Source organism: Solanum tuberosum, unplaced genomic scaffold, assembly GCF_000226075.1.
Source record: "Solanum tuberosum cultivar DM 1-3 516 R44 unplaced genomic scaffold, SolTub_3.0 scf00138, whole genome shotgun sequence".
NCBI lineage: Eukaryota > Viridiplantae > Streptophyta > Magnoliopsida > Solanales > Solanaceae > Solanum > Solanum tuberosum.
In genome coordinates, this window is record NW_006239065.1 from 554448 (window position 1) to 563956 (window position 9509).

The window sequence follows — 9509 nt, forward strand, 5'->3', positions numbered from 1 at the left end:
ATCAAGATCTTGCTAACTTCGGCTCCTATTTTGACTCTCTCCGAGGAGGGCGTAGTCTTTAATGTGTCTTGTGATGCTTTGGAAGTCGGTCTAGATAGAGTGTTGACACAAATGGTGAAAGTCATCGATTATGCTTTGAGGCTGTTGAAACTCATGAGAAAAATTATCCTTCCCATGACGTGGAGTTGGCGGAAGTGGTCTTTGTGCTTACGTTGTGTGTCACTACTTATATGCTCGCATTCTTCCTTTCTTTTTTTTCCTGCTTTGACCTATGTTTGTGTCTAGATTCTTTGTTTTCATATTGTATTTTACCTTTCTTGCCTATGATGCCAATTTAGTACCTTTGTTTTGTTACTTATGCTACTCTCTGCATCTTTTTCGTGATGGAGGTCCTATTACCAACAAGCAACAATGATCATCATGCCATCATTTGCATATTGTGGATATCAGAGATGAGGGTGAGCACTTGTCCTCCTAGACAAGTGTGTCTCCTTTTGTATTTATAGTAGCTAGTCTTTTGCATATTAGACGGCTTTTTGTGGTCCTTTTTGAGATCTATATTTGTCCTTATTAAATAATTGTGTACTCGTGACTTACGGATATTGGGAGGGTTTCAATTTTATAAAGTTTTGGGTTGTTCCTCTTTCTGTCTTTTCTTGGTGTTACTATTATTTTTTGTTTAGTTCTACCATTTTACTCATTACTTGTCATTTTCTGTTACAGGTTGGCATACCTACAGGTGGGTTATAGTAGGTGACATAATGACTCTGGCGATCCAGTCTTGACAACATATTTGGGCAGCTAACATGTCATCTCAGTTGAGAGATGCATGGCCATTAAAATTAAAGGGTGAGCTAGTCTTCCAGGATAGTATGGATTCTTCTCTATTTCTTTGTTCATACTACCCTTTGTTGACTATAAACAGAGGGGTTTCCTCTCATTTTTCAATCACATTTTTTTCATCTTGTACTCTTCTTCTTCTTGCATTTTAAAAAATTTCATGTGATTTATTGTCCTTGAATGAGTTTGAAGTTTAGCGGAATATGACGTACCACTATTCTGATGAAGTAAATTGTTCTATCCTAAGAGGGTATATTTTTTAACCTCGAGTACTTGAGGAAAATAATTAGGATGACCATCTTCATAGGTTCGTGTGAATAAGAGATATATATGATGATCCACATTAAACATTAACAAAATAATCTGCAATATTAGTTTGTGCAAAGCTTATTATTCAAATATTCGCTTAAATTTTTTGAATTGATAATCACGTGCAACACACATGTCGAAAAACTAGAATATATATATATATTGGTTCCTTATTTCTATTATTTTTCTTCATTGAGAGGCTTTATTTTGTTCATTTCTTGCTCTTCCAATCCATTAGCCAATTCTCGTTGGTTTCAGTCTAAAGGTTAGGCTTACCTCTCGATGGAATTTAGTAGGTGTCATCATGACCTCGAATTTTGGGTCGAGACATGTGAATATACAAATGGATAAAAACTATAGTTGTTGCAAATTTTGTTTGAATTTGCAATCTGGAAAGTAAACAATAGCCATGCTTTCGATGTCAACCATTTTTTCTAGGTAAGAAAAAGTTTTATAATCTAAAACAATGAGTTAACAATATTTAACAATAATCAACTAAATTTTTATTTATTCGGAATAACAACGTATTGAAATTGAAGTCTCTTCTTCCAAAAGTGAATATCATAAGGAATCTAGAGTATTTTCAAGCGATAATTCATTCAAGAATCCGATAAAAAATCCATATATCATGATATTAAAGGAAATATAATGTTTTTTTAAATTAATTTGATTACTCATTTATATAGTTCTGAATAATTTAAGTTGGAAGTCGGTTCCATCTTCATCATCATTGTTATCTTCTTCTTTATGGTTGTATCCATTTTTCATCTTAGCAACATTAGGTTTAGTTACATTGAGAATGACAGAGACCGGTAAAACATTATTATACATATAATGAGTAAAGGACTAGGGTTTTCTACATGTTATAACAAACTCTTGTACAAGAAAAAAGTTTGAAAGATTTTTTGGACCAAAAAAGTTTGTAATAAGATTTAGAAAACCTAACCCTTATCCCTCATATATATTATGGTGTTTTAAATAGTCCTTCTCATATTAAATGCAACTAAACCTAATGCGACTGAGATGAATAAGGTCACAACAATGAATAAGAGGATGAGTGTGATAATGATAAAACATATTTCCAACATGAATTCTTCATAACTGAATCAATGAGTATTCAAGTTCATAAACATTTCTCTTCATTATATTTCCTTTATTTGATGATATGTTGATGTATCATTGAATGATTAAATGAATTATAACTTCCAAATGGTCTAGTTTTCTTAGAACGTTCACATTTGAATAGAAATCTTAAATTTTAATACGTTGTTGTGTGTAACTAAATAAAAATTAGTTCGATTGTTGTTAAATCTTTTAAGCCTATTTTTTTAGTTTTTCTTCTCAAGAATACTTGGTTAATTCAACGTTGAAAGAAGTGATATTATTCAGATTTCCTATTTTCAAATTAAAACAAAACCTGTAACAATTATTTCATTGTTTTATCCAATTAAGTATTCACATTTGGTATATACATATGTAATATCATCTATATTGAATATATAATAGTAGTAGTAACACTTTTGTTTTGAAATATCGGGTTCATTGGAAATTGATACACAAAATAGGTGGATTTAGTTGGACTCAAATTGATGGTGTCAAACTTGTTATTAGGAGACCATATCTAACTTATCTCGAACCTCTTCCATAACTTCAAGACTATGGAAGTTGTTTGCTAGTTTTGTATATTTAAATCATGAGGCATTAAAACTATCTCAGGTACTACTAAAATTGTTAAAAAAATTAGTTTGTCAAAACCAGAAGAATATATTCATACCAGTGTCATTCATCGTTATGTGGAGCTTGCAAGATAAGAAAATAGTCAAAGTCATGGGAAGACAGTCTTTTTCAATAGTTTAGTTTTGAATGTTAGCATGGATAGTTTAAGACTAGATAGTATTTCATACCCTAGATACAAATAAATTCTTTTTTTCACAAGAAGTTATGGATTACATTTATAAAATATGAAGCCAAACGTTAATATATATTTGTTTGTTGGAAGCCACCACAACAAGAACAATCAAAATGCAATACATATGGGGCAATCTAGACAGTAGATCCTATGGCTTCTATATGAGAATCATAACAGAGAATTAGTGTATGTCAAAAGATAGGAAGTTTATTAAATTGCCAACATAGAGGAAAAGGCATTTGTTATAGGGCAGCAATATATCATTATGTCTCGATGGGGATTTCCAAGGAAAAAATAGAAATTGACTTGCTAGTCCTTGTTCAAATTCTTTCAAGGTAGTGAGATGTAACATGTCACATAACAAATCTAGTTGAGCACATCATGAAGTTATCACAAACAATCCATGTGCTACTAACACATATCTACAGAGAAGTAATCACACTAGCATATTACATTGTCATTCAAGCCTTTGGTAAGAAAGAAATAATCATTTTTACTACATTTATAACATTACCAAATAAAACAGAGATATTTTGAATTTTCTCTAGCAACAAATGTCCAACAAAAGGATAAAAACTAAAAATATAAATCAGAATATTAGGGAAGGAGAGGAACACATCATCATAAGACTACAAGTACAATTTTTTTTTGTCGGATGGTCATACACCGACAAAATACAAAGGTGAGGGATTTAACTAAAGACCAACATCAAATACACAAGTGAACGATTGAGCTAATGCTTCAACACAGATTCAACCTACAATGTCATATCTATTAAATAAGTTATAGGGGAGTGAGTAAATCAAGATAAATCGGTACCAGAGAAGAAAAATGATGAATTGTATCATTGGCACAAAAGTCTCTCGGATCTGCGACACCCAAAAGGGGAACACTCGTAGTGCACTCACCGCATAGATTGACAAAAAAATCAAGATAGCAAATCCTTATTGTTTCGTAGAATAAATTTTTCCTCAAAGCTGCTACAACATCAAATACAATTTAGTAATGAAGGAGTAGAAGGAAGAATATGAAGAGGAACACAAGGAAATACTCACAGACTAGAAAAAAAAGCTCAACTCCTTGACCATCATAGCAGATCCAAAGCTTTCATGGGAGCACATAGGTTTGAGTCAAATACAAATATTTGTTTCCAGATGTGACTCTGGTGTGGACAAATGAGATATTATATTGGAGGCTTCTAGATAGCATCAAAACCTATTTTTTATATGGGCCGGTCACTTTTGGACCTACCTATTGCTGGACCTATTTGTTGTCAATAACTACAGGGCCTAACATGCCAAAAAAAAAATATTATAAAATATTCTTTTTAAAAAAGTAAAAAGTATTTTTAAATTTTGTAATCTTAAACTTAAAGATATGTATAATGTATCAATATTTTATTTAATTTTGTTATCTTAACATGCCACATGGAATATTGAAAATAAAGAGTTAACAAATTTGTAAAAAGATATTCATTTTCAAATAGACAAAAAAGAAACATAAGCCAAATAAATTAAAACAGAGAATACTTGTTCAGAGTCTCAACCTTCAAATGAGACCTATATTATTTTCTTTTCATGAAAAATTATGACCTTATCAAATCCCATTAATTTTAAAAGTAAAATAAAAAAATTTCATGGCCATGTAAAGAACCTCAAATACGCTATATTGCATAATATTTAAATAATTTAATGTACAGTAAGAATTGTGATGTATCATTGTTATAGTGCTATAAGTGGCACGTTTTGCTCATAAGATATATATTTTCATTGAGTTTTGAATTTAGACTATGATAACTATTTTTGTCAACATATTATTTATAATTTAATTTTTATAATTTGTTTATTAAGTAAGTTTTTCTTATATTAAAAAGTAACAAGAAAAAAGTTTTGTAACACCCCATATTCACGAAAGGGAAAATTACCCATTTCCAGAAGCTGCAGGTGTCAACTCACGTTGACAATCCACGGCTCGTGGATGGGACCACATACTGTAGGTGTGGTCCGTGGTTGACACACTTGCATTACCCAGAAAGGGTTAGAACCACGGCCGGACCAAAACATCGTTGGGGGAACCAAGGTCCGTGGTCCAAGACCCTCATGTTGGGGTTTCAGACCACCGTTGACTGCCGTGCAGGATGGTTTGTCGTCCTGACCACGGTCCGTTAGTGGTGTCTCATGGGTCATGGGTGCAAGTTGAGTTTCATGGGTAGTTTGGTCTTTTCCTTCACTAAGAACCATATATAATAATTTTAATCCCTAAATTAAACCCATTCAACTCATTCTTCAAAAATAACAAAAGAAGATCAATTCTCCACTCCAAAATATTTCTCTCTCTAGAAACTTGAAGAAGAATAAGAAGAAGGGTTTAACCAAGGGTTACAAGGTAAGCCTCCCTTATCACCATTGAAGATAAGCATTGGGATTTGAAGTATGATACTTTTCATCCATGGATTCTTTCCATTCACGGAGTTCCTAAATTTCCCTATTTTTAAAGTTAGAATTACCCAATTGAGTTAGGGTTTTCTTCGATTGTCATGGGTTCTCTTGATTATTGATTTAGATGATTGAGTTATGATCTCTTATGCATGAATTGATGAAATACTATGATTTCCCTGTGAACCCATTTAATCATCATGTTTTCAAGTTATGAATCATATGATGTGGGATTTTGATTATAAAGGAAGAGTTTTATGAAATTAAGCATGTTTTGCTAGCTTTACATGAATTTATGATGAAATCCATATCTAATCCATGTTTTCTAAGTGTTGATGATTGAAAGTGGGTTTTGAACCTTGAAAGGTAAATTATGGACTTATGCATTGTCTTATGAAATCTATGCAAATGTTTAAAGGATGCTTTGAGAGTGAAATATTAATGATAATGTTGTTGTTGTGTTGTTGAAAGGATTGTTCTCATATACACATAATAGCATGATGTGAAAGGTTTTCTCACATACTAAGAATTCTAAGGTTGAAAGATTTTCTCACCTAATTGAATCAAAGATTAAGAGCTATCCTAATGAACCTAGCTTTGATTGGTTATTGAAAGATACCTTTCCATTATTTATGACTTAGCTTGGATTGGCAAGATGACATGACCTTACATGGATAATAAGAACAAGTAAGAAATGACTTTTCAATGGGATTTATGCTTAGCACCGAGAGGATATTGAGATGGAAGCTCTCCCGTTAGTAGAGGCCAGGTTTCTAAATTTAATCTCCTTATCCCTTACCTATTTGCCCCCATAGGATGATTGTCTAGATAGACATTAGCTAGTAGATCCACTAAAGCTACAAGTACTGGTCCTTACCTTGGCAAGTAGGACAACCCTTTTTGGTGTGGGAGACACTAGAGAATCTTGTTATTGCTCATATGGTCTCTATATTGGTTAAGGCCAATTTTCCACATTAATAATGAACTAAGGTTACTTCAAGAAGTATCTCATATGTTTTCAAAGGTTTTAATGATGTTAGCTTGCATTGACCATGTTTTATGACTTATGTTTTCTAACCCTTATATATCATGTTTTAGCTTGGTCAATTGCATGTCATGAAATGAAATGTTCCTTTTATCATTATTTAATTTTTTTATTCATAGCTATCATACTTGGTACTTTGTTTTGTACTAACGCATACTCTTTCCTACATTTCCCCAAATGTAGGTCCCGCTAGTCAGGTTTCTGAGTTTTGTGGCTAGTGCTTGATATCGAGATTTCTGAGCTTTGCTGATCCCTCATGCTTCGAGGACGAATTTTCAATGTTCTAGTTTCCTTATTGTATTTCAGTTTTGGACATGATATATGGGCTAGGCCCAATTTCATTATAGTATACTAGATGACTATATAGAGACAATTGTTTTAGACTTCCGCTTTTCTTTTATAAAAATTGTTGGACTTGGAATATTGTTTTACTCTTATTGTTCTATTTCTTATGTTATGAAAGCTTAGTGGCTTGTATGGGATCCTTCTGGGTTTTATACGCCATGTTACATTTAAAGGGTACCCCTGGGTCGTGACAAACTTGGTAATCGGACCACAAGGTTTAGAATGGTCCTAGGATGTCTTATAAGACACGTCAAGTAGAGTCTTGTACATAAGTGTGAAGCACACCACATTTATGAATGAGAGGCTACAAGATATTTAGGAAACTCCACTTCTTTTATTACTCTTAAGTCGTGCAATAAAGTTTAACTCTATAACGTCTCTCTCCTAATCCTTATCGGATGCTCTATAGGATAGGACTAGTCGAAGAGCTTATGCTAGAAGGAGTGTGAGGGAGAATAAGGAAAAAGAATCTCCTCTCCAAGCTCCTCAAGTTCTGGTCGATCCATTGGCCTAGCAAGTAACTAATGCGAAGTTTAGGGCTGCTTTTCAAGTTTTGGTTCAAGATGTGATGGCCCAAGAGAATAGGGACGTTACGGTTCCTGTGAACCCAAATATGGGTACGACGATTTCTAGAGTGAGGAACTTCACTAAGATGAATCCTCTGGAGTTTCATGGTTCTAATGTTGCGGAAGATCCTCAAGAGTTCATTGATGAGGTCTATATGTCTTGATGATCACGGGAGTGATGGAGGTGGAAAAGGCAGAATTGGCCGCTTATCAAGTAAAAGGTGTTGCTCAAACATGGTTCAACCAATGGAAAGAAGGGAGACCGGAATATGTGGGTCCTCTTGATTGGGAGAAGTGTAAGGCCGCTTTTCTTGATATGTACTTTCCCCTTGAGATGAGGGAAGCCAAAGTGCTTGAGTTCATTAACCTTTGACAAGGAAGTGTGAGTGTGAGGGAATATGCTCTAAATTGCACACAATTCTAGGTATGCTCCATCGATGGTTGCCGATTCAAGGGCAAGAATGAGTATGTTTGTTTCGGGTGTGTCCGAAATGGTGGTTAAAGACTTCCGTACCGCCATGCTCATTAATGAAATGGGCATCTCTCGTCATGGTTCATGCACAACTGATTAAAGAGGAGAAACTCAAGGAAAAATCTATAGAGGTGAAGAGGGCTAAGACCGGTAATAGTAATTTTTCTCACGCAAGGTCCGATGGACATGGTCATTCTAGATTTCCCCAAAGGTTTTCTAATCAAGGTTCTTCTTATTCACCTTCTAAGTTCAACACAGATAGGGCGTCTAACCATAAGCTTCAAGGAGGGAATGGTAGTGGATCTTCATTGCCCATGTCTACTTGTACTAGGTGTAGAAGGAAGCACGAGGGTGAGTGACTAGCCGGCACGGATGGTTGTTTCGGTTGTTGGAAGAGTGGTAATAAAATGAGGGATTGCCCAATATTTGTGACTAAATGAAGAGAGGGCAAGCAAGCTCCTCCTAGTTGTTCGGGTCCCAATGCCCCTAAGCATAACCGATTATATGCACTTCAAACTCGTGGTGAACAAGAGTGTTCTCCCGATGTGGTTACCGGTATGTTAAAAGTTTTACAACATGATGTATATGCTTTACTTAATCCCGGTACTACCTCATATTTTGTTACGCCATTTGTTGCTATGAGGTTTAATGTGCTCCCCGATGTGTTGTTAGATCCTTTTTCTGTCTCTACTCCTATTGGTGATTCTATTATGGCTAAGAGGATCTATAGAAAGTGTCATGTGTCCTTGTTCCATAGAGTTACTCTTGTTGACTTGGTAGACCTTGATATGCTAGACTTTGATGTGATTCTTGTTATGGATTAAATGAATTCATGTTATGCTTTTATTAATTGTAGAACTCGTGTAGTCAAGTTTCAGTTTCCAAATGAGCATGTCCTAGAGAGGAAGGGGGAGATTATATGCCTAAGGGTCAATTTGTCTCTTGTCTTAAAGCTAGAAAGATGATTTCTAAGGGTTGCATTTACCATCTAGTTTGGGTGAGGGATGTAGATTCTGAAACCCTTACTCTTGAGTCAGTCCCCATAATAAAAGAGTTTCTCGAAGAGTTCCCAGACGACTTACCCGATAGACTTCGGTATTGACCTTCTCCCAGATACGCAACCTATATCTATTCCTCCTTACCGTATGGCCCCAACAGAATTAAAGTAGTTGAAAGAACAATTTAAAGACTTGTTGGATAAGGGTTTCATCCTACCGAGTATCTCTTCATGGGGAGCTCCAGTTTTGTTCGTGAGGAAGAAGGATCATTCTCTTCATATGTGTATTGACTATCGTCAGCTTAACAAGGTGATTATTAAGCATAAGTATCCTCTTCCAAGGATAGATGATTTATTTGATCAACTTCAAGGAGGAAGTTATTTCTCTAAGATCGGCCTTAGATCGATTTATCACCAATTGAGGGTGAAAGAGGGTGATATTTCAAAAACGGCTTTGCGAACTCGGTATGGTCATTATGAGTTTTTGGTAATGTCATTTTTGTTGACTAATACTATAGCGGCATTTATGGATTTGATGAATAAGGTGTTTATACAATACCTTGACATGTCTGTGATTGTGTTCATTGATGA

At 34.6% G+C, this 9509-nt stretch overlaps 1 long non-coding RNA gene across 1 annotated transcript; it reads right to left on the reverse strand.

The window, feature by feature from the left end:
- Window positions 1–3534: 3534 nt before the first annotated feature.
- Window positions 3535–4230, reverse strand: LOC107061472 (uncharacterized). The gene is made up of 2 exons (XR_001473997.1): window positions 4114–4230; window positions 3535–4038 (listed from the first exon to the last, which is right to left on the reverse strand). It is a non-coding gene; the product is annotated as an uncharacterized lncRNA (long non-coding RNA).
- Between the last annotated feature and the right edge of the window lie 5279 nt (window positions 4231–9509).